Source organism: Mesoplodon densirostris, chromosome 4 (genome assembly GCF_025265405.1).
Source record: "Mesoplodon densirostris isolate mMesDen1 chromosome 4, mMesDen1 primary haplotype, whole genome shotgun sequence".
NCBI classification, from domain to species: Eukaryota; Metazoa; Chordata; class Mammalia; order Artiodactyla; family Ziphiidae; genus Mesoplodon; species Mesoplodon densirostris.
The window spans coordinates 81,733,772-81,759,805 of NC_082664.1; positions in this window are offsets into that span (position 1 = coordinate 81,733,772).

Sequence of the window (26,034 nt, forward strand, 5' to 3'; positions counted from 1 at the left end):
GCAGGACTGTGTTCCCTCTGAAGGCAATCATACATGGCCTTCCTTATGTTGAGGTAAGTTCCCTCTATGCCTACTTCCTGGAGGGTTTTTATCATAAATGGGTGCTGAATTTTGTTGAAAGCGTTTGCTGCATCTATTGAGATGATCAAATTCCTCCTTCAATTTGTTAATATGGTTTATCACATTGATTCATTTGTATATACTGAAGAATCCTTGCACTCCTGGGATAAACCCCACTTGATCATGGTGTATGATCCTTTTAATGTGCTGTTGGATTCTGTTTGCCAGTATTTTGTTGAGGATTTTTGCATGTATGTTCATCAGTGATATTGGCCTGTAGTTTTCTTTTTTTGTAACATCTTTGTCTGATTTTGGTGTCAGGGTGATGGTGGCCTCGTAGAATGAGTTTGGGAGTGTTCCTCCCTCTGCTATATTCTGGAAGAGTTTGAGAAGGATAGGTGTTAGCTCTTCTCTTAAATGTTTGATAGAATTCACCTGTGAAGCCATCTGGTCCTGGGCTTTTGTTTCTTGGAATATTTTTTAATCACAGTCTCAATTTCATTGCTTGTGATTGGTCTGTTTATATTTTCTATTTCTTCCTGGTTCAGTCTTGGAGGGTTGTGCTTTTCTAAGAATTTGTCCATTTCTTCCAGGTTGTCAATTTTATTGGCATAGAGTTGCTTGTAGTAATCTCTCATGATCCTTTGTATTTCTGCAGTGTCAGTTGTTGCTTCTCCTTTTTCATTTCTAGTTCTATTGATTTCACCCTTCTCCCTTTTTTTCTCGATGAGTCTGCCTAATGGTTTATCAATTTTGTTTATCTTCTCCAAGAGCCAGCTTTTAGTTTTATTGATCTTTGCTATTGTTTCCTTCATTTCTTTTTCATTTATTTCTGATCTGATCTTTATGATTTCTTTCCTTCTGCTAACTTCAGGGTTGTTTTGTTTTTCTTTCTCTAATTGCTTTAGGTGTAAGGCTAAGCTGTTTATTTGAGATGTTTCTTGTTTCTTGAGGTAGGATTGTATTGCTATAAACTTCCCTCTTAGAACTGCTTTTGCTGCATCCCATAGGTTTTGGGTCATCGTGTTTTCATTGTCATTTGTTTCTAGGTATTTTTTAATTTCCTCTTTGATTTCTTCAGTGAGCTCTTGGGTATTTAGTAGCATATTATTTAGTGTTTGTATTTTTTATTTTTTTCCTGTAATTGATATGTAGTTTCATAGCGTTGTGGTCGGAAAAGATATTTGAAATGATTTCAATTTTCATAAATTTACCAAAGCTTGATTTGTGACCCAAGATATGATCTATCCTGGAGAATGTTCCATGAGCACTTGAGAAAAATGTGTATTCTGTTGTTTTTGGATGGAATGTCCTATAAATAACAATTAAGTCCATCTTGTCTAATGTGTCATTTAAAGCTTGTGTTTCCTTATTTATTTTCATTTTGGATGATCCGTCCTTTGGTGAAAGTGGGATGTTAAGGTCCCCTAATATGACTGTGTTACTGTTGATTTCCCCTTTTATGGCTGTTAGCATTTGCCTTATGTATTGAGGTGCTCCTATGTTGGGTGCATAAATATTTACAATTGTTATATCTTCTTGGATTGATCCCTTCATCATTATGTAGTATCTTTCTTTGTCTCTTGTAATAGTCTTTATTTTAAAGTCTACTTTTTCTGATATGAGAATTGTTACTCCAGCTTTCTTTTGGTTTCCATTTGCATGGAATATAATTTTCCATCCCCTCACTTTCAGTCTGTATGTGTCCCTAGGTCTGAAGTGGGTCTCTTGCAGACAGCATATATACGGGTCTTGTTTTTATATCCATTCAGCCAGTTATGTCTTTTGGTTGGAGCATTTAATCCATTTACATTTCAGGTGATTATCAATGTGTATGTTCCTATTACCATTTTCTTAACTGTTTTGCATTTGTTTTTGTAAGTTTTTTTCTTCTCTTGTGTTTCCTGACTATAGAAGTTATTTTAGCATTTGTTGTAAAGCTGGTTTGGTGGTGATGAATTCTCTTAACTTTTGCTTATCTGTAAAGGTTTTAATTTCTCCATTGAATCTGAATGAGATCCTGGCTGGGTAGAGTAATCTTGGCTGTAGTTTTTTCCCTTTCATTACTTTGAACTTGTCCTGCCACTCCCTTCTGGCTTGCAGAGGTTCTGCTGAAAGATCAGTTGTTAACCTTATGGGGATTCCCTTGTATGTTATTTGTTGCTTTTCCCTTGCTGCTTTTAATATTTTTTCTTTGTATTTAATTTTTGATCATTTGATTAATATGTGTCTTGGTGTGTTTCTCCTTGGATTTATCCTGTATGGGACTCTCTGCACTTCCTGAACTTCATTGACTATTTCCTTTCCTGTGTTAGGGAGGTTTTCAACTATAATCTCTTCAAATATTTTCTCAGACACTTTCTTTTTCTCTTCCTCTTCTGGAACCCCTATAACTTGAATGTTGGTGCATTTAATGTTGTTCCAGAGGTCTCTGATACTGTTCTCCATACTTTTCATTCTTTTTTCTCTATTCTGCTCTGTGGTAGTTATTTCCACTATTTTATCTTCCAGGTCACTTGTCCATTCTTCTGCCTCAGTTATTCTGCTATTGATTCCTTCTAGAGAATTTAAAATTTCATTTATTGTATTGTTCATCATTGTTTGTTTGCTCTTTAGTTTTCTAGGTCCTTGTTAAACATTCCTTGTATTTTCTCCATTCTACTTCCAAGATTTTGAATCATCTGTACTATATTTCTCTGAATTCTTTTTCAGGTAGACTGCCTATTTCCTCTTCATTTGTGTGGTCTCTGGGGTTTTTACCTTGCTCCTTCATCTGCTGCATATTTCTCTGTTTTCTCATTTTGTTTAACTTACTGTGTTTGGGGTCTCCATCTTGCAGGCTGCAGGTTCATAGTTCCCGTTGTTTTTGGTGTCTTCCCCCAGTGGGTGAAGTTGGTTCAGTGGCTTGTGTAGGCTTCCTGGTGGAAAGGACTATTGCCTGTGTTCTGGTGGGTAGGGCTGGATCTTGTCTTTCTGGTGGACAGGGCTGCACCTGGTGGTGGGTTTTGGGATGTCTGTGAACTTAGTATGATTTTAGGTAGCCTCTCTGCTAATGGGTGGGGTTGTATTCCTGTCTTGCTAGTTGTTTGGCATGGGGCATCCAGCACTGGAGCTTGCTGGCCATTGGGTGGAGCTGGGTCTTAGTGTGAGATGGAGATCTCTGGGAGAGCTCTTGCCAACTGATATTACGTGGGGCTGGGAGGTCTCTGGTGGTCCAATGTCCTGAACTCAGCTCCCCCACCTTGGAGGCTCAGGCCTGACACCAGGCCAGAGCACCAAGGCCCTGTCACCCACACAGCTCAGAAGAAAAGGAAGAAAAAAAGAAAGAAAAAAAATAATAAAAAGAATTATTAAAATAAAAAAATAGTAACAGTAGGAAAAAGAAGAGAGCAACCAAACCAATAAACAAATCCACCAATGATAACAAGTGCTAAAAACTATACTAACACAAACATAAAAATCAGAAACAAATCAGTTGCAGACATCAAACCCCAAGTCTACAGTTGCTCCCAAAGTCTACTGCCTCAAGTTTGGGAACACTCATTGTCCATTCAGGTATTCCACACATGCTGGGTTTACCAAGCTGATTGCGGGGATTTAATCCATTGCTCCTGAGGCTGCGCAGGGAAATTTCCCTTTCTCTTCTTTGTTCACACAGCTCCTGGTGTTCAGCTTTGGTTTTGGTCCCACCTCTGTGGGTATGTCACCCTCAGGCATCTGTTCCCTGCCCAGACAGGAGGGGATTAAAGAAGCAGCTGATTAGGGCACTCTTGCTCACTCAGGCTTGGGGGAGGGAGGGGTACGGTAGTCATAATTGGAATGCAGGGTGAGCCTGTGGTGGCAGAGGCCGGCGTGATGTTGCAACAGCCTGAGGAGCGCCGTGTGTTCTCCTGGGGAACTTGTCCTGGATCATGGGACCCTGGCAGTGGTGGGCTGCACAGGTTCCTGGGGGCGTGTGGTGTGGACAGTGACCTGCGATTACACAAAGGATTCTTGGTGGCTGCAGCAGCAGCGTTAGCATTTCATGACTGTCTCTGGGGCCTGAGCTGGTAGCCATGGCTCGTGCCTGTCTCTGGAGCTTGCTCAGGCAGTGCTCTGCCTTTTGTCGGTGCATGGAGCAGGAATCCCCTCTCCTTGCACACCTGGAAACAATGGTCTCTTGCCTCTTCGGCAGCTCCAGACTTTTACCCTGACTCCCTCCCGGCTACCTGTGGTGCACTAGCACCCTTCAGGCCGTCTTCACGCAGCCAACCCCAGTCCTCTCCCTGGGATCTGACCTCCGAAGCCCAAGCCTCAGCTCCCAGCCCCCGCCCGTTCTGGCAGGTGAGCAGACAAGCCTCTCGGGCTGGTGAGTGCTGGTCGGCACCAATCCTCTGTGCGGGAATCTCTCCGCTTTGCCCTCCGCAGCCCTGTTGCTGCACTCTCCTCTGTGGCTCTGAAGCTCCCCCCTCCACCACCTGCAGTCTCTGCCCACGAAGGGGCTCCTAGTGTGTGGAAACCTTTCCTCCTTCACAGCTCCCTCCCACTGGTGCAGGTCCCGTCCCTATTCTTTGTCTCTGTTATTTTCTTTTTTCTTTTGCCCTACCCAGTTACGTGGGGAGTTTCTTGCCTTTTGGGAAGTCTGAGGTCTTCTGCCAGCATTCAGTAGGTGTTCTGTAGGAGTTGTTCCACATGTAGTTGTATTTTTGATATACTTGTGTGGAGGAAGGTGAACTCCACGTCTTACTCCTCCACCATCTTGAGGGTTCTGCTAATTAGACTTCTTGATGTGCGTGTGTGTGTAGGTGGGCGCACACCTAAGATCATACTACACATGCCCTTTTTAGCCTGCTTTTGTCAGTCCACAATTTGTCATGGAGATCTTTCCATATTGTTAAATAGAGATGTATTACATGTTTAGTGAATGAAGATAATTTCATTTCATGAATGGAGAATAATTTATTTAACCAATCTCTTAGTTTATTTCTAGTTATCCTTTCTTATAAATAATGCTACATGAACAACTAGATATATAACTGTGGATGTTTGACCAATTATGTCTTTGGAATAAATTTTTTATAGTTTTACTGAGCTACAGAATATATATAATTACATAATACATCATATTTATATTACTTATATATTATATATAGAATTATATTCTGCTATATAGAAAATATCTCCATTGTATTAAAGTACCATTTGCTAAAACATTGGCCAATTCTTTATATTATCTATATTTTAAAATTTTACTAGGTTGAAAGGTAAAAAATTGATAGTTATTAGTCTTTTACAGTTATTAGATTTTTGTATAATGCTAAAAAAATTTCACTCTAAGACTATAAAGTATATTCACCAATATTTTCTTCCAATACTTTTCCAACATTAAACACTGATAACAGATGTAATTGAATTCAGTATGAGGAATGGGGAAGATACTCAGTTTATTTCTCCAACTGGCTAGTTACTTATCTCAACATCATTTATTGATAGTTCATTCTTTTCCAACTCTATTGGTTTCGTAGGGCTGTCATGACAATGTACCACAAACTGGCTGGCTTAAACAAGAGAAATTTATTATCTCACAGTTCTGGAGGCCAGAAATCTATGATCAAGGTGCCAATCGGGTTGGTTCCTTCTGATGGCCATGAGGAAGAGTCTGTTCCATACTTCCTCTCCCCCAGCTTCTGGTGGTTTTCTGACAATTTCTGTCATTCCTTGGCTTGTAGAAGCATCAACTCAATTTCAACCTTCATCTTCACATGGGATGTTCTCTGTGTATGTGTGTCTGTCCAAATTTCCCCTTCTTTTAAAGACACTGGTTATATTAGGTTAGGGGCTTACCCTACTGCAGTATGACTTCACCCTAACTTAACTAATTATATATACAATGACCCCATTTCCAAATAAGGTCACATTCTGAGGTACTAGAGAGTAGTAAATATTTCAACGTATGAATTTCAGAGGAGACACAATTCATCCCATGACAGCAAACAATTTATAATAACACAAGTCTTGTTCCTTTGACTAGTATGTCTATCTCCTTAGCAAGAATACATTCTTTCAATGACTATAATTTTTTAATCTGTCTTAATATTTGATAGGGTAAGTCCTTTTTTTACTCATTCTTCTGGAGAATATTTCTACACAGTCTATATTTATTTTACCATATGAACATCAGGATGATTTAGTCAAGTTTCTAAAACATTATGCCACTGAGATTTTTATTTTAATATTGTAGAATTTATTGGTAAATTTAGGGTGCAGTTGCATGCTGAAATGTTGATTCTTCTTATACAAGGAAATGGTATTTCTGTCCATTAATTCAAGTTATTATTGGTATTCCTCAGTTGAAGAATATAAACTCTGTAATGTTTTAATTTTATTTCTATTCATTTGTTGTTATGATTGTGAAAAGGGTATTTCTTCATTTTGTTTTCTAGGTGGTAATTGCTGATATATAAGAAAAGCATTGAGTTTTTTCGATATTGACATTGCTATCAGTCTTTTTTTTTTATTAGTCTCTGATTTACAACAAAGTGAATCAGTCATACATATACATCTGTTCCCACATCCCCTCCCTCCTGCGTCTCCCTCCCTCCCACCCTCCCCATCCCACCCCTCCAGGCGGCCACAAAGCACCGAGCCGATCCCCCCGCACCACACGGCCACCCCCCACCATCCATCCACCCCATGCCCGGCAGTGTATACAGTCTTATATTGAATGCTCTTATAGACTTTCTTTGATTTTCCAGATATACAACCATATCACCTGCATTAACAAGTATTTCTGGGTTTACTTTTCTCCTTATACTTTCTAGGAAGCCTGTCTATATCTTGGTTTTTTGTGTGTTTTTTTTTTTTTTTTTTTTTTTTGGTTAATATGCTTACTTTTGTGTAGCAGACCATCCTGAGTAATCGTTTTAGAATTAGTTTGTAGATGGTAAAATTTCTAAGTCCTTGGACATCTAAAAGCATATTTATTCTTCATACACACTTGGAATGTTAGTCTAGGTATAGAATTCTAGGTTTACCACTATCTAGCATTTCCAGTATGATTTCTGATGTCAATCTGATTTTCTTTGGGAACTTTTAGATTTTTCTCCTTCCCCTTAAAATTTTGAACTGTGGCCAAAATATGTGTGTATGTGTAGGCCAATTTAATCCATCCTGTTTTACATTTGGTGGGTTTTTTCAAAATAAAGATGTGGGGTTTTTTTTCAGCTCTAGAATTTTATCCTGCTTATTCATTGACTATATCTTATATGCATGTTGAATATATATATTTTGCATAAATTTGAAGTTGAATATATACATAATTTTGAATGTATATATGTGTGTATATATTTATGAATGTATATATATGAGTGTTGAATATATATAATTTTGTTATACTGAAGTTTATATATGATTAAATACATAAATATTAAGTGTATGCTTTGATGAGTTTTGAAATATACATGCTAGCAAGATATATAATATTCCTGTTCTGGACTAAATTGTGTCCCCTCAAAATTCATATATTGAAGCTCTAATCCCCAGTGTAATGGTATATGGAGACGGGTTCTTAAGTAGGTAATTAGGTTTAAATGTGGCCATGAGGGTGGGGCCCTCATAATGGGATTAGTACTCTTTTAAGAAGAGATATCAGAGAGCTTTTGTCCTCTCTCTCTCCACCCAAAGGCATCAAGCAAATATCAAGTGAGGACACAGTGAAAAGAAGACCATCTGCCCAGGAGTACAGTTGCCTTAAAACTGTTCTGTATTATTCCCCTGTACACTACAACTAGGTTATCCTCTCAGCCCTAATTCAAACTGTATGCTTTTCTCAACAATCTCATTCTTACCGTGTTCTCAACCATTCAACAACCAATGAGAACTTATTTTACTAAGCCTATAATGCACTGAATTAAATGCTAAAGAGACAAGCAAATAAAAACACATACTCTAAAGCAACCAATCATCTGATAGAGGAGATAAACACACACAGGGTGTGTGGGAGGCAGGGGCTGCAGGGTGGGAGGGAGGCAGGGGCTAAAAATCTTAGTGGTTCTCAATAACAGCTATATATGCATAGACTCACCAGGAGAACTTTTTAAATATATCAGTGATTGGGCCCTACCCCAGACCAATAAAATCAGGAGATCAGATGTATGACTTAGAACATTGAAATCATACACATTTGGGCTTGACTCCTGGTTTTACCACTTATAATAGTGTCATTGAACAAGTTACTCAACTTCTATAAATTACAGTTTTGCTTTGTTTTAATCTTCAAATGGCAATAGCAATGCCTACTTCACTGGGTTGTGAGGTTAAATGAGATAAGGTATGCAATGCCTGATGCATAGTAAATATCTGATAATAGTAACTAACATTAATTAAACATTTACTATGTGCTTGACACTGTACTAAGCACTTTACATGAACTGAAACAGCTGTTATATTTTTATCTTCATTTTGTCAATGAAGGAACCAATGCATGGAAGAGTAAGTATACAGTTATACAATTAGTAAACAGCAGAGGTAGGGTCCAGTACTTGTGACTATCACATCACATGCCTCAGTAAATAGTAAATATTTTTATTTACTATTATTATAATGCCAAATGAACAGAGTTGATATTAATTGTCAATATGAATTTTGGGTTTTGTAAGTTGATTTGGGCCCTTTTCTTCCAGGCTTGTCATGTGCAATCGTTCAAAATTAAATCCCTGATAAAGAATGTCTATTTTCCCCCTAATACTTTTCTGACAAAGAAACTAAGGCTTAGCAAGATAAGGAAATTGCCCAGAGTTACATAGCTAGGAAGGGAAAGAAGGTGGAATTTGAACCCAAGTTTGTCTGATTAAACGTTTACCTTCAGAGGCAAAACAGTTACCCCAGGATGGTGATGCAAGTCCAGCCCACGTGTTTGTTGTTTTCCAGGAGATGGAGGGGAGCCACTGAAGCATTCTGAATAGGAAAAGTATCACAAAGAAATTCAAAAGATCATTTCACCATATATACTCTATTTGTAATGGCAGGCACCTGACAATAACCATCAGGACCTAATAGTGTGGGTGGACTTCTTTTTCACTCACAAGCAAAACCCAGAATTAACACTCAGTTAGGAATTTCTTCTTCTCAAAGTTACATTTCCTCATCTCACAAACAATCTAGACTCCTGCATTTGCATCAACAGAGATAAGACCACTTGAGGAAGAGCTCCTTGACAAGAGTCACTTCAATCAGGGATCGCATCTGATCATCCATCCATTCATTCCACAAACTTAAATAACGGTGCTATAGCACCTTTCAGGTTCAGTGATTGACGGAAAGATGTGGCTCCTGCCCTCAAAAGCTCATATTCTAAAGTAACTTAAGTATAATTATGCACATCATGATGGACCCTCTCTGATAATCTTAGTGACTCTATGAAGTCCAGTCAATTTCTCTTGTCTCAAAACAGATTGCACAACTCTGTGGAATGCTGGTTACCCTCAGTTGACAGCAAAATCAAGGCTGAGCTGCCAGATGGAGCTTGGCACCATTTAAAGGTACCAAATAGGCCAAAGTTTCTCTCTGCCACAGAACCTGGTCTTTGCATTTCCTTTCACATTTTTTTCAACATCTATTGTATTCTTAAAAATAGTAACACATGCCTCTGCCAGTCTCTCCATGGGATCCCAGATGAGAAACCTCTCAAGGAGAAAAACAATATGCAATTTGAATCAAAGTGTGTGAAGCTTCCCAGACACACCCAGCCAGAGGCACTAGGAAGCAGCTGGGAAGATGCTGACAGCCCACCATGAAGAGACCGCAGGATCTGTTGCTGGGAGGGCTTCCACTGTCATCCTTCACTTACCAGCCCTCTCCCTCTTCTCTGCTTTTCACGCAGTTTCCCCACACTAGGGTTTGAAAAGGGGCTTTGGAGATGGCTTCAATAGAACAGAGCAGCTGTTCCTCACTCAAAACAACCCCATTTGTCCCCATGGCTTTTGCTCTGGATTCTCTTTCTATTCAATACTTTGGGTAGAGCAAGAGTGCAACAAATCCACATGACTGGAAGTAAAGATATAACAAAAAATTATGAGGCTTTCTCTCTTCTGCAATGTTAGGTTTCCCTCTCCCTGTACCTTTATGCTCCCTGCTTCTTTAAAGCTGCTCCCAGGGGAGAAACTAACAATCTCTATTACATTTATTGTTTGCCTCTTTCAGAGGTAAGTGTTTAACAGCCAGGCAAAGGGTAAAGCTTACATGGTGGTATTTCAAACATCAGTAAAATGGTGAAGGTTATTTTTCAGCACTCCTGATATCATACTATGTGAACAGCCCTGATGGAAGGTCAGTGCAAACTGTTTTCACGGCAATTTGCCTTGACTATATTCACACTTAACAAGAGGTTCTGTTGATGGAACTTGGTCATTAGTTGTGATATTATTTATTGCTGTGTATTAACATAAACTAAACTACTACTCACTTAATGACATTTAAACTCTCAATAACCTGATCCTGTGTTATTTTTCCAACTCTATTCACCACTACTCCCTGTGATTCAGCCAATCTCTCAATTGTTTATTTTCCATGCTTGTTCCGGGTATGCAGTCTTCATGCCCTTACTCAAAATCAGAGTCAGCCTGGCATAATGGAAAGAGCACTCAACTCAGATGGGGCTGAGTGGGAAACATGGCTTAAACAAATTAAGTGACTTATGCAATATGACAGTTATATAATTTTGAGCCTTTAGCTTAATCATCTGTAAAATGACACTTCCCACTGTGCAATGTTCTTAAAAGAGTAATGTAGGATGTAGAGGGACTGTACCCAGACAAGGCACTCAATAAAGTCATCTTTTCTGGGTATGCAAACCTTATTCATCCTTCAAGATGCAGCTCAGGTAACACCAAAATTGTTCATTGATTGCCTCCACTGGGATGCAATTTTTCCCTCTTCTAAACTCCCATCTCACTCTGCCCTTATCTATCTATCATATGGTGAAAACATCTATTTGTGTAGTATGGGGCCTCGAACTGACATTCATATTGTGGCATGTGTAAAAATAAAGGGCAGAGAACTCCCCCAGGGATCTATCTGCATGGGGGCTCCTCTTTTGGACAGAAAGAAGAGTAACCTCAGGCCCTTTCCAATTCCCTGGACCTAATTTTGTATTCTTGTGGTTTTATTTTATTTTTTTTCTTGAAGAGGGCCCCAGATTGCATAGGTGTCAATCCCCACACATCCTGATCAGCACCTGGGGAGAGGGAAGGAGATGAGCACAGTGGAGGGACCAAGAGCTGAAGAAGTTGTGTTGATGAAAGACATCATGAGACTGGAAACAAGTATGTTATTTGGGATCTGGATATAAAGTGTGGCCAAAGTTGAGAGTGTGTCCATAATCCATAATTGTCCTGACAATATGAGGATTAGCAGTGATGAAACAGGTACCCACAGAACCCTTGGCAGGGCGATCGGCATTCTCTTGGTGGACATTGACATCAGTAGCCACTTCTCATCAGGTCAAACACTCCTCTTCAGAGAGGCCTCCTCTGACCATCTTTCCCACCATTTTCAGTCTCATCTACCCTTATTTGAGGGACTTGTCACTATCTGAAATCGTATTTGCCTTTCCCTACCACCCTCCTGCACAACACACACATCCTAAGAGTCAGGGATTTTACCTGTTGTGTTCATCACTTATTCCTAGAAGAAAGTGAGTGCTTGGTTTATAGGAAACACTCATTAAATATCTAAGGAATGAATGAATGTGATGCTTTCTCAAGGAGCTTCATAAAAGGAAGACAATGATAAGGGGAAGCTAACATGGAAGAGGAAAGGCAGAGTAGATACCTCATAGTAACTGAAGCTGACAACTCGGTTTGTGAACACATGGGAAGCACTCCTCCAGCTTTCCTAGAAATGCTGGAGGGGATGCTGTCTGGAGTTCCCATGGGAGCAGGTGGGAGATGGGAGATTTCAGTCCCCATTGGCTAGAGAGGACTAGGAGCAGTTAGGTTTCATGTATTCTTGAGTTGTTTTTACGGACCTTATCTTTCCTCTTAGGCTCTTTGGAGAAGTTGGGACACATCCTCAAATTCTCCAAAGGACCTAATATAGGGTCTTGCAAAAATTAAAGGAGTAAATTTAAATTAAAGAATGAATGAAAGAATAAAAGATTATCTGATCTTGTTCCATCTAAACAGTCTATGTGTTAGAAAAAAAACAACATAATAAACGAGAGATAGTCATATGAGTGACATGGTATAAAAGGTTTCTATTGGGAACTCCTAAGAAGGCATCCATTAGAAGGTAGGAGTCCCTTGCTTTGAAGCCTAAAACATCTCCTCCTGCCACAAAATGAAATGGTACACAAACTCAAATAAGTATAGCTGGTAACTTAGCAACTGCAAATATTTACAGATATGCTAGTCAGGCCCCATCAAAATGTCAGGATAATTACTGGCAAATTGTACATCATGCAAATCCTTTGTGTATTAACATAAACTAAAATGCTACTCACTTAATGACATTTAAACTCTCAATAACCTGATCCTGTGTTATTTTTCCAACTCTATTTACCACTATTCCCTGTGATTCAGCCAACCTCTCAATTGTTTACTTTCCAGGCTTGTTCCAGGTTTGCGATCTTCATGCCCTTACTCAAAATCAGAGTCATGATTTTGAGCGAAACGAGCCCTGTTGTGGGTGATTGCTACAACTGCTTTTAACTGCTCCTGGAGGTCTCTCTCAGTCTCTTGGGTTTTGTTGGGTTGAATTGATGTGACATAAAGTTACAATGCAGGCCAATGAGTGTGTAGTTTAACCTACCGTGCTCTACCACCAGGGTCTTCCATTTGGGTGTCATGTTGGGTTAGCCTAATTAACAAGTTGCAGAAATTAGAATTATTTACTAGATGGTCACCCTCAAAAGACAGTCAATAACTTTCAAAAAAAGGTGGGGGGGCTTCCCTGGTGGCGCAGTGGTTGAGAGTCCGCCTGTCGTGCCCCGGTCCGGGAACATCCCACATGCCGCGGAGCGGCTGGGCCCGGGAGCCATGGGTGCTGAGCCTGTGTGTCCGGAGCCTGTGCTCCGCAACGGGAGAGGCCACAACAGTGAGAGGCCCGTGTACCGAAAAAAATTAAAAAAAAAGATGGGGAATCTGGAAATTTGTGGTAGTCTAGAAATTTAAAACTTCACTCTTTCATGAACTGTTTGTGAACTTCTATATTACACACCTTTAACATTTTTCAGTATTAGTTTCAAAGATTCTCCAATAATCTATTCAAAAGTGAATGTGTGTGTTTCTTTTAAAAGAAAGAAAGGAGGGAGGGAGAGGAAAAAAAGGGAGAGAACCAGAAGATAGATTGAACATATGTGCACAATGAATAAGAGTTGGTGGAAAAATTAGTACTAAGTGACTTGTCCTTTATTTTGGGAATCTGAATGATGCCAAAATAGGCAGGCAAAATAACTGCATGATGTGCCAATTAATACTTAAACTAGAGACAAAGGGATGAACTGGGTTTCCTACTAACCTGATTGGGAAAAAAAAAATCCTCAAATTGCCTTACAATTAAATTTGAATACAATTTTATTCTCCCTATCCCTTACAAAAATTTTTAAAATTTAATTTCTAGAAGCTCTCAAAATCAAAACGTATTCTAACCCTCCTTCTGCTATCTTACATCTCCTGTACAATAGAGCAGACAGTTGGAGCCAATTTATTTTGCAGTTCACAGTATTTCAAATTCTTGGAGAGAAGAGTTTTTTTCTGCCAAGATTCACACCAAAGCAACTTGATAGTCTTGCCCAAGAAGGATCAAATGTGAAACTAGATGACAGTGAAAATTGTGCAATGTACCCTTCTCTGTAGCCAGTCAAGTGCAAAGAAATTTGCATTGTTGCACTTGTGAGGCTTTTCAAATGTGCAGAGAAAACAGTAGAGCACAGGGCTTCTGGCCTGCAGCGTTGCCTCACTAACCATTTGTTTTCTCATCTAAAACTCTAGGGGGAGAAAGAAAAGGCAAGCATAGCCATCCCACCTCTCCTTTTTAAACAGGGTGGCCATGCCAGATATTCTGAGTAACTGATTCAGCCCAAGGCTAATAAGCTGAACAACTTGTTTTGGCTAGACATTCCTCATCTCCATATGGAATTGCTTGTGTGAGTTTTCGGACTATTATGTGGTCAAAGGGAGGATGTTAGATGAAAAATATTCTCAGCACTTTCCTTTTTTCTCTCATATAAATCCACTTTCAAGGCTGAAGTAAACTGCATGAATTGTCCAAATCCTTAGGCAGAAGACATCACAGAATATCACATAAGCACCATCTTTAATAGGTTTGAAGTCATGCCTCTTAAATTGGGCTAAATTTACTGATAAATCCACCATAGCTAACCTTGCCTATTCTGAACCTGGCCTGGGGCTTTCTTTATAAAGAAGGCATATTTTCACTCAACCAAAGTAAATCTTAATTATATATTTGCTTACCATAGAGAGCCATTTAGCTTCTGAATGGGAGATTGTAACTGACAGAAGGTGGAAAGTGGGTTGATGTGGTATATTTTACACAAATCTATCAGAAAACATATATAAAGAGGAAAAAAAAAACCACTTCCAAATTCTCAGATAGAGTTAGGTAGTTTTGAATTTAGCAGACTTGATTATTCAATGTCTCATATCTTACCAGGGAAATGTATCAAAATATTCTCTGGTCCTTCTTTAAATACCAAATAGGATCCTTCCTTAACAGACTGATTCAGGAGTTCTTATATGGGACTCAGTTTTCTCCTGTTTCTTAAAGGTCAATATATAATTCTGAAAGTTACTTCAAAGTCCAAAGAGTTGAAGATTATTATTCCTTAATACTTATTTATAGTTTTCTAAAAAGGGATTAATCTACAGTGAGGCTCTGCAATGAGTCAACAGGCTTCAGAAAGATGCACTGTTCATTCATTCACTCATTCATTTATTTAGTCATCCATTTGGAAAACATGCATTGAGCAGTTTTAAAAAGCAGTCACTGACGTAGGCACTGGGGATATAAATATGCATAATTGCTACAGTCATGCTACCAGAAAGTCCATTCCCAGTGCAGGTGCTGGGGATATAAATATGCATAATTGCTACAGTCATGCTACCAGAAAGTCCATTCCCAGTGCGTGGCTGCTTTGAGAATTCAGGCTGAGACTGTCCATGATGGCAACTTCCTAGAGAGATTCCATAGTTAAAGGCCATTGCTATATATTTCATCTTCCAGCTCAAAGCTCAGAAAAAGTACAGTTAAACATGTAGGTCATGAGGGAAGCTCCCAAACATTTCTTTTTTTGTGTTTTGCTTTTCAAATTGTTTGTGTGAAATATAACTCATACAGAGAAAAAGGGAAAAAAAATTGTACAAGTTAAGAAATAATTTTAAAACAAACACCCATAAACTCCTCTAAGGTTGAGATACAAACTCCACAGTGTTCCTTCAGAATCAAAATCCCTTTCTTTCTCCAGAGGAGCCAAAACCCTGATTTTCAAACTTTATGTGAATGGAATCATACTGGGTGTTTTTGTTTGTTTGTTTTTGCATTTGCTACTTTTGTTTAATATTATTATTGTTTAATTAATCCAGGATGTTGCATGTAGTTCTAGTATGTTTATTTTCATTGCTGTATAGTATTCCATTGTATGAATTTACCACAATTTATTTAGCTATTCTACTACTGATGGACATTTGGGGTGTTTCCAATTGTCTGGCTATTATTACACAAATGTCACTACTAATGCTGGAATTGTTGGGTTATAGGATATGCTTATAGTCAACTTTAATATATATTACCAAACTGAATTCCAACTGAATGAATCAAATTTACACTCTGACAAGCAGCTTGTGAGTTTCTGTTGCTTCATATGCTCATCAACATTGGTATTGTTGGACATTAAAATTTTTAATCAATCTGAAGGGTACAATTCTTTCTCTTACATCACCTTTCAAAGGTTGTGTAGTGTTCTCATTCATATTTAACTCTCTGATCCATTGGTAATTTTTGTATATAAGATGAGAAAAGGTCCAATTTTATTTTTATATGAATGTTCAATTCCAAATGTTCCATTTATGGAAAGTTCTTTATTTTTTCACTGATCTACTATGTCACATCTGTCATATATCAAATGTTCATATATACAAGAATCTCTTTATCTGGTCTCTCTTTTTCTAGCTTTAGGCCAATTCACACTGTCTTGGTTAGCAGAGTTTTTTTTTGAGTCTTCATATCTGGAGTACCAACTTCCCCTACTTGTTTTCTTTCTTCAACATCTTAACTACTCCTGGCCCTTTATATTCATATATATTTTAGAACTAGCTGTCAAGTACTAAAAAGATCCTCTTGGCATTTAATTGAGATTAATTTGATATGCTTGAGATGCATTTGAGGGGGCTATACAAAAGCCTCAGCCTCTAAGTTCCAGTTCAGGACAAACCTGGAGGCACATTCGAGCCCTGGACGTCCCTGTAGGGACTGGCCGAGGCCTTTGTTGTGGCTGCCTCACAGTTCAGTTCCTCTATTCCAATTCTCATTCCTTCACTCTCTCACACGTAATGATCCCAAGAGCACTCTTCAATAAACATCCGATCTACAAATCTGTCTCAGAACCTACTTCCTGAAGAATCCAATCTGTGACACAGATTAGATATTTATTATGGATTTGAATTTTCTTCTCTGCCTGCTGTACTATCTCTAACTCTAAAACCTGTGGAGTTTCTGAGCACTTTATACTCCATCAGAAAATTCTACACAATATTGCTCCTGAACAAGGTAAAACAAGATGCACAATGGGCTACATTCCATGGCTTCACTAACTTTATCATCCATCTCATTGCACAGAAGCTGCTTACATAGAATAGAAATGTATGCTGCAAACCAGAAATAATATATGATGTTGTTTCTTTTATAGCCATATTCCAAGCAATTGGAAACCAAGCAATGGATGTAGAAGTAGTGGCTCCTACTTGTCCTAGTAATGACTCATTAATACTTTTAACCCTATCCTTCTTGGTTCTACTGATTTAGAGGTTTAGTACCTCTGAGATGTATGCTTCCACCATGGAGCACTAACAACTTAAGGATAAGCTGACACTGCAGTCTAACAATTTTGGAGTCTTTGTGCCAAAAGGCAAATGGCAAAAATAAAACCTTACAAGACTGCCTATGGGGATAATCCTAACTGTCAAGGGAAACATTTTGTAACTGCCATACAATAGGAAGTGTTTACATAGCACCAGCAGACTTCTGAAATGCCTCTTTATATGAGGACATCTAGAAATCAAAAGTTAGTAAAAGTCACTACAATTCTAAACAAGCTGGATTATCATGCTGCGATATCCTTTAAATAAATACTTTTAATGCTCAAATATTCCAGGGTCACTTTTTGTTTCTTAGAATAAGAACCTTGACCAATTCAGAAATGTGTATACCAGCAGGATAACACAATGATTTACTGGGTTCAAAATACGAAAATAAGATAAATTTTTTCCACTTAATTCATAGAATAAAAATATTCAGGTTAAATATATTAGATGTGCCAGAAATGCTGAGGTTAAGACCACCATTTGGACTCTGTTTCACATAACTTTCTCACCAGGAAGCTACAGTCCCCAGAGCTTCACCAATCTGTCCAAATTCACTTCTATTCTCACACTGCCTAACACTTCTAAGTGAATTCCAAGACAATATCTTCTCTCTCTCTTTTTTAATTCTTTTATAAATTGACTATCACTTGAACTTTCTAACTTATTCTCATATACTTTTATTTGTTAAGTAGAGTGAACATTGGTACATTAGAGTGTATTTAAATGGAAAAGATGTTAGCAACGAAATGTAAGCAACCAAAATCTTTCTTTTTTTTTCTTAGGGGTAAAGTTTTGCTCATTCTTTACTAAAACATGTAGCTAACAGATAACTGTCTCATGCCTGATAACCATCAGCAACAGAGCAGATTATATCTGTGCTAATCATTCTATTTCCAGCCAAACTGTTTGTCAATTTACCTGATGGCCAGCATTCTGATTATGATCTCTTGACATATGCTTATATTCAATGAAATTCCAGTCACTGTTACACATTAGATAGTTAATTTATAAAGGATGCTGTTATATAATTTTCTACTCGAAAACTCTATTTTCAGGTTATAGGTTTAAGGTCTGATATTGGTAGCAGATATTCTAAACTTAAACCAAATTGATAAACTAGATGTTGTCCAAATGACCTCCGTTAACAACTCTGGGGAAAAACTCACAGAGAGCGCTTCCCTGGTGGCGCAGTGGTTGAGAATCTCCCTGCTAATGCAGGGGACATGGGTTCGAGCCCTGGTCTGGGAGGATCCCACATGCCGCAGAGCAACTAGGCCCGTGAGCCACAACTACTGAGCCTGCGCGTCTGAAGCCTGTGCTCCGCAACAAGAGAGGCCGCGATAGTGAGAGGCCTGTGCACCGCGATGAAGAGTGGCCCCCGCTTGCCACAACTAGAGAAAGCCCTCATACAGAAACAAAGACCCAACACAGCAAAAATAAATAAATTAATTAATAAACTCCTACCCCCAATATCTAAAAAAAAAAAAAAAAAAAAAACTCACAGAGAAATTATTGAACTCGTGGCTAAATCTATAACCTATCATTCTAAAGTCTTTGGGCCAGAGGTCAGTCAGATTGCTAATGTAACTCACACCTTTCAGTGCATTCAGGAACGTTAGAACTAATAAGTGATTTCATTAAGAAGACTATAAAATATATAAAAATCAAGCAGTCCCCTATTGTATCATCAATAACCAATTACTTTATTTAATAGGGGGAAAATCATCAACACCAGAAACCACCTAAAAATAAAACAAGCAAACAATAAACCTAATAACCTAGGAATTAAGAGGAAAACTGTGGATTTTTAAAAATAAAGTATTAATATTTCCTGGGAAATAAATATCATAGTTTAGGAAACAAAACTTAATATTATCAGATGTCAATGTTGAAATTAATATGTAAATATCATCCACTTCCAAACAAAGCACAGTGATAATTTTTGATTAATTTTCCAGAATAATTCTTCCCTAATAACAACTTTACTGAAGTATATCTCACATATCGTAAAGTTCACTCATTTCAAGTGCACAATCTAATGATTTTTAGTAATCTTACTGCATGGTGAAGCCATCAACTTAAATAAATTTTAAAACATTTCCAGGACTTCCCTGGCAGCCCAGTGGTTAAGACTGTGCCCTTCCAATTCAGGGGGCAGGGGTTCTATCCCTGGTCGTGGAACTAAGATCCCACATGCCGCGTGGCATGGCCAAAAAGAGGGGGAAAAAGCTCAGTATTTAAAAAAAAAAGAGAGAGAGAAAATTAAAAGGAGGATGTTTAACTAACATAAGAAAACAATCTTTAAAAAAAAAATTTTTTTCCATCACCCTGATAAGATCCCTCATGCCTATTTACAGTTCATTCCCACTCCCACTCTTAGCCCCCATGTAACCACTAATCTACTTTCTGTTTCTATAAATTTGCCTTAGAGAGACATTTCATATAAATGGAATCATACATTATGAGATCTCTTGTGCCTAGCTCTTTCACTTAGCATAATGTTTTTGAGGTTCATCCTTGACGTAGCATGTGCCAGTAGTTTGTTCCTTTTTATTGCTGAATAGTATTCCACAGTATGAATATTGCTGCCAAAATAACTGTGAGATTACCAATAAAATAAATATGTTAAAAGAACTAAATCATTTTGAAGTTGCAAAAGATAGGCGGCTCTTATCCATATGACATTATAAGTCTACAATAATATAAACAATGTGATATTAATACAGGAAATGACAGACACTTCAACAGAGAAAACTGTATTATTTAGACCTAAAATGCAGTATTTACAAGAACTTAATATATAGTAAGAATACACCTCAAATCAGTGTGGAAGGAAGATAATTGATTATTCAATAAGTGGTGTTCAGACAACTGGCAAACATAAAAATAATCTTAAATTCTAACTGCGCATTGGACACCATAATGAAATTAATCTCAAACAGTTTAAAGATTCAAATGTAGAAAGTGAAATTAGAAACATACTAGGTGAATATTTATACAGTCTTTAGCCTCACAGGAAAGGTAGAAACTATAAAAAAAAAAAAAGGCGGGCTTCCCTGGTGGCGCAGTGGTTGAGAGTCCGCCTGCCGATGCAGGGGATATGGGTTCGTGCCCTGGTCTGGGAGGATCCCACGTGCCGCGGAGCGGCTGGGCCCGTGAGCCATGGCCGCTGGGCCTGCGCGTCCGGAGCCTGTGCTCCGTGGCGGGAGAGGCCACAACAGTGAGAGGCCCGCATACCGCAAAAAAAAAAAAAAAAAAGGCTTACTACATCACATTTTTGAAACTTATTCATGACCTAAATCATAAAAAGTAAATTGCAAATCACAAAAAGGGGAAATATTTACAGAATATAAATGCCTAATAAGTGGTTCATATTTCAATATATAACATTTAAAAAGTACTTACAACCCACTTAGTAAGAAATTCAACCCCAATGTAAAATATATCAAATAACCATATTAATAAATGAGCAAGGAATAACAAAGAGCCAGTAGAAATAAATTCAACCTTATTATAGTAAAAGTGAAAAGGAGAACCATAATGAAATATATGTATCAAATTAAATTTGATATTGAACGGGATTTTTTAATGCTAATCCCTAGAATTAGCTGGTGTGTGGGCAACAGCTGCTCTCATATTCTCTAGGTGAGAGTGTAAATTGGTGTAACTTCTATGGAGGACAATCAGAAAAAACTTCACAAAAGCCATACAATGATGCATACTCTGACTCAGCAAGTCATTGCTAGTATTTTTTTTAAATAATCATTGCTAGTATTTTAAGGATAGTCATGAGTAGTTGTTTATAATATAAAAATCTAATAGCACTAAAATATTTAACAATAAGGAATTACTTAAAAATTATAACAAATGCATACAATTTAATTTTCTTCAGTCAATAAAATGATGAGAAAGAATTAAGTGGAATGACATGAAGAGTTGCTAAAAAATATTGTTTAACAAAAGCAGATTTTACAATAGGCTTTGCTGTATGATCCATTTTTGTTTTAGAAAAAGGAATAAAACTTTTTAAAACATGGATAAGTGGTAGAGGGAGACATTTAGTTGTGATTATGATCATCACAGTTCCTACTGATGGAAGGATAATGAATATGTCTAAAATGAATTTAAAACATGTTATTTGGCTCATCTGTATTTTCCATATTTTCTACAAGAAACATGCATTGTTTATCACCAGTGATTCTTTTTAATAAAATGTTATTTAAAAGTATGCTCACTTTCTTGAATAAGTGATTGGACTCATAATAAATAAGCTTAATGAGAATTAGATTCAAAATCCAAGCAAAGCCTACCATAGGATATCTCATAGGATGTAAACAGGCATATTTAAAAAGGAGATTAAATTTTCAGAAAAATTTAGATAGAATTGTATATCAGTGATCATGTTCTAATCTTTTTTTTGCTTCTCCCTGTTACTGGCTTTTACCCTCCTGGTATTACTTACTATATTTACCCTTCTGCCATTTCTTTGCCCTTGGTTTACCAATAATGGATGCAATTTCCTCACTGAGAAAAATGGTAAGAAGAAAATGGCCTTTTAAACCTGGCTCCCCCCAGATTACTCCCCTCTCTCTTGTTCTTTTCATTAAACTTCTTGGACGAATGTTCCATACATTCCACTGACTTCTACAGCTTGTATTCATTCTCAGCCCATTGCAATCTGGCTTTAGTCCCAAATATTCTGATGCAACTTTTGACACCAAGTTTACAAATGCTCTACTAAATGCCAAATATGTTAAAAAAAACTCTTTCCAAGCCTCCAGGGTAGAGGTCTTCTCTTAAACATTTTGATTCCCCTCAAGCCCCAGGCACAGTCTTTTCCTTCGTGGTAAATCCACCTTTGGCATCAGGCACCATTCTAGTTACCAGATACAAATCAGTAACAGAGTAAGAAACAGAATGCATTCTGGCTCCCAAGAAGTTTGTGTTCAGCTATCATGACATCTCTTTTGTTGTACGGGTAACTGTCTTTACCTGTTTCTCATGTAATTGAAAGGTTAAATGAGATAATGTATATAAAGCACTTGGCATACAGACTGTAATTCAAACTAAGAGCTCAATTAATGGTAGCAAATGTCCAAATTCTGTGTGTTCAGTAGGTGCTATGACCCAGGGTAAATTTGCTTCTCAGAAACTAAAAGTGCATTTGCATTTCAAAAATATGTTTTACATTGGGAATCACACTTTGTTGCTACCTTCATGACTGAGCCTTCCATGTTTCAGTTTTAGATCTTACTGATTCAAGGCTTTCCTATGTCTTAGCACAGAATTAGGTACTGGAGCTGCAGAAATGAATAATACACAACCCTTGTCCTCAATGGGCTCACTGTCATGTTGATGGTAAAAGTAGAGTTACAATGCAACATAAGAAGCATGATTACAGAGTTATTCATCATACAGATATGAGCTGATACTTAAGCTTTTTAAATCGAATGAAGGTCCAAACACAGAAAAGCCACTGTACCTATGAAATAGGCATAGACATAATATGAGCTAAAGACTGTACTTAGCCCAGCATCTTCAAATAATATTTGGAAGAATCCAAGGTGTAAACAAAAAATGCACTACTCAAACATTTCAGCATAAATGAATTTACCTCCCAAAAGAGCAAAAGAAATTTTTATCTAAGATATTGTATCATCAGTACTGAGAACAGCTAGGCTTTTCATTCAAAATTGGAATTTAGAAGATATACATAGAAAGACTATGAAAAATCACAAATACCAATGTGCATATTTGTGGGACTTGAGACATGTAGTTGGTTCCTTTAGCTTTCTAAGGTTTTAGAGAAGCAGAATTGGGAGAGATTCCATCTGCCATGTCTGTATTCAGAGGGAAATATTATAACCTGTTTAACATCTACAGTAAAAGTGTATTTTGAGACCTGAATAGGTCTAAGAAACCTAAGTTTCTTTCCAACTCAATAGGTAAAATACTGTTGTTTGTAAAGGGAAAGGGAACTCTTTCTTGAACCCTCATGACGATTTTGTATCTGGTCAGAGAAATTTCAGTTACTTTCTGGGCCTAAGGCTGAAAATAAGTTTTTCCTCACACTCTGACCACCAGATTACGAATGGACAAGCAAGGCCATCATTTGGCAGATAAAACACTTTGGCAATATCTATATGTGTGCAAGTGTGTGTGTGGGCACAGATGTGTGTGAAAACATGCCTGAAATGACAAGGTCCCTGAGAGCAGACGCTGGGTCTTATTTTTCTTTATACCCTCAGTGATTTTCTCAGAGTAGGCACTTACTAAAAGTGAATCAATGGATCAGAAAATGGATAGATGAAAGAAGAATGTACAAGTGGTGTGTATGGTAAGACACAGTGCTTCATCACTTTGTTATTGAAATAAACATGAAGTGATTAAACCACATGTGGGTTTCTTGGTAAAAGCCAGAGGCCAAAGAGAGAGAGAGAGAAGTTTGAAATATTTGTGTTGACTCCACGAGTTTCTTTAAATTTGGAACACTGATTAAACCAAGCCCTTGTCTTTCATACAGTCGGTTTAATTCTGGATGACTCCACTCTTAATCTAGTTTAAAAAGAGGTACTATCATTGGTTTCCACAGTACATTTGAAAAACAAGCATTTTTGTTGAATAGATTTTATCTTTCACCATGGTTTACCTCTTCCACATTTTTGAAACTTTCTCTCTTTTCCATACTTTTAACCTTGCAGAGATGGGTAGAAAAATTTTAAATATAAAATCTGTAAAAATAAATAAAAAATAAATCAAAATAAATAAAATAAAAAAAAAATCAAAAACATTTTTTCTATCATCTATATAAATCAAAACTTTTAAACACTAATTTATTGGCATTAACTTACCAATGTCTACTGAAGTTAGTTTCAACTTGATGGTCATCACTGACTTAGAAGAGAACTTTCCAGAAACACTGGCTAGGAGTGAGGCAGAGGGTGGACAAAAAGATATGAAGGACTGTGCACAAGAAAAAACTGGAAAATGCTTTGAGCATTACTCATTGCCCATCTGTATAGCATGGCTCAATTTTATGCATGAAAACATGTGTGGCTCATAGGATCATCAAGGAGAAAACAGTGGCTCTTTAGATTCCAGCCGTAAACAGTATGGAAGAGCCTCTCTGATATCTTCCAGTTATCATTATCACAAAAAATGATGCTTTCTCAAAACTCAGATATCACTGGGGATTTTTAAGATTTACTTGAAAAATATAAGCAGTGGGGTAGTCAGTTTGCAATTACTCCCAAATTCAGTGAATTTAAGTTTACTGAGTTCCATATACTGTATACTATATCTATGAAGGTTGCTTGCAGCGCTGTTTCTGTCCCTGTGAAGGCTACAGCTGTCACAAAGTTCCTGTGACATGTCATCGTCTTCTGTTATCATCCTTGCTCTACAGCCTGTATCCCTGCATCACAAACCACCTCCTTGGCTTGCCAACATGGCCATCAGAAGAGGCGATGTTGCTTTAGTGTCGCTTTTGAACCAAAGGGAAAGAGCAAAACAAGCCCTTATGCATAGATGTTTTGGCTTGGATACAGGACACTAGCTCAAATAAAATGTCACTGCAAATAGCACAAATCACTGTAAACAAATACTGCCTCCACGCCTGGTGTAAAACATCCACAGATAAGGCTAAGACTATCAAATGCTGCTTTGGGACATGCTTTTGTCTCCTTCATCTTTAAGCTCAGAGCTCAATCCAATTATCCACAAATTTAGGTTCTGTTCCTGATTTATGTATACTAGGGTTGGAGAGTTGTTGTTTTAAAAATATTTTTGGTATGACAAGTTGAAAATTTTAGCTCATAAGCTAAGATTACCTCAAAATAAATATGTTAAGTAAATCCACAAGATATGAATGCAAGGACTCTTGGCATACAAGAAAGTTAAAATATAAATTTTTCACAAGGAATTGACATAATTCATAAGATTCTTTACATTCTCACCATTTATTTTGAGAATGTCCAATTTGTGCATTTTTCATCAACTTATACTGTTAAGCATAAAATGTTTTCCCCAAAAAAGGATTCCTGAAAGATTCTTGAAATTGCCTTCTGCAGTTTCCTTCCTCACTGTAGCTAACTATAAAATCCTTACACTGTGTTACTAAAATGCTAGATTCTTTCCATAATTCATATTGATTTTTGCATAAAACGCCTATTCTGAGCTCAGAACTACATAATCAAACACAACCATCAGTTTCGGATGCTAAACAAAATTATCCCTTTGGGGGGATTTAGTCACACCTTCTCTGGAGATAAAGGGGAAAATAATCATCTCACTTCCTGAAACATTATAGCTTTACATTAGATAAAATAGACGCCTCTATCTGGAGTCAATTTCCATGTCAGGTAAATCAAATAGTCATAGCTCCACAGTAAAGAACAAAATTTCATCTGTAAGTCAAATTTCTAGACAGTTCCTGAGGCTTTTAAACCTTCAAATACTCAGAGAAGGAGGTGGTCATGAAGGAGCTTATGAAAAGTGATCTTTTTCCCAGGGAATTTTTATCTACTATTAGCCAGATGATGTCTCCTTCATGTTAGTCCCTCCCCAAAACAAATTAAGACTTCCAAACTAATCTTCAGAAGAATTCCTCTTTGTAGAAGGCGTAATCCTAAAACCCTATCACATCCTTTCACATCCAGAGTTGCTTTGGGGAGCAATACACAAGCTCACCTCCTCCCACCACCCTCACTGGGGACACCCACATTGCCTTTCCTCCCCTTCTTGGTCCAGAGCAAACAGCTTTGATACTTGCAGCTGTCCCCTCTTCCTGAAAGTGTTGTCCTCGTGCATTTGAACTGGGGCTTTGTCACACTGCCCAAGTCTCAGCTCAGATGTCCCTGTCCCAGAGACACCTCTGACCACTCATCCAAAGTGGCTTCAC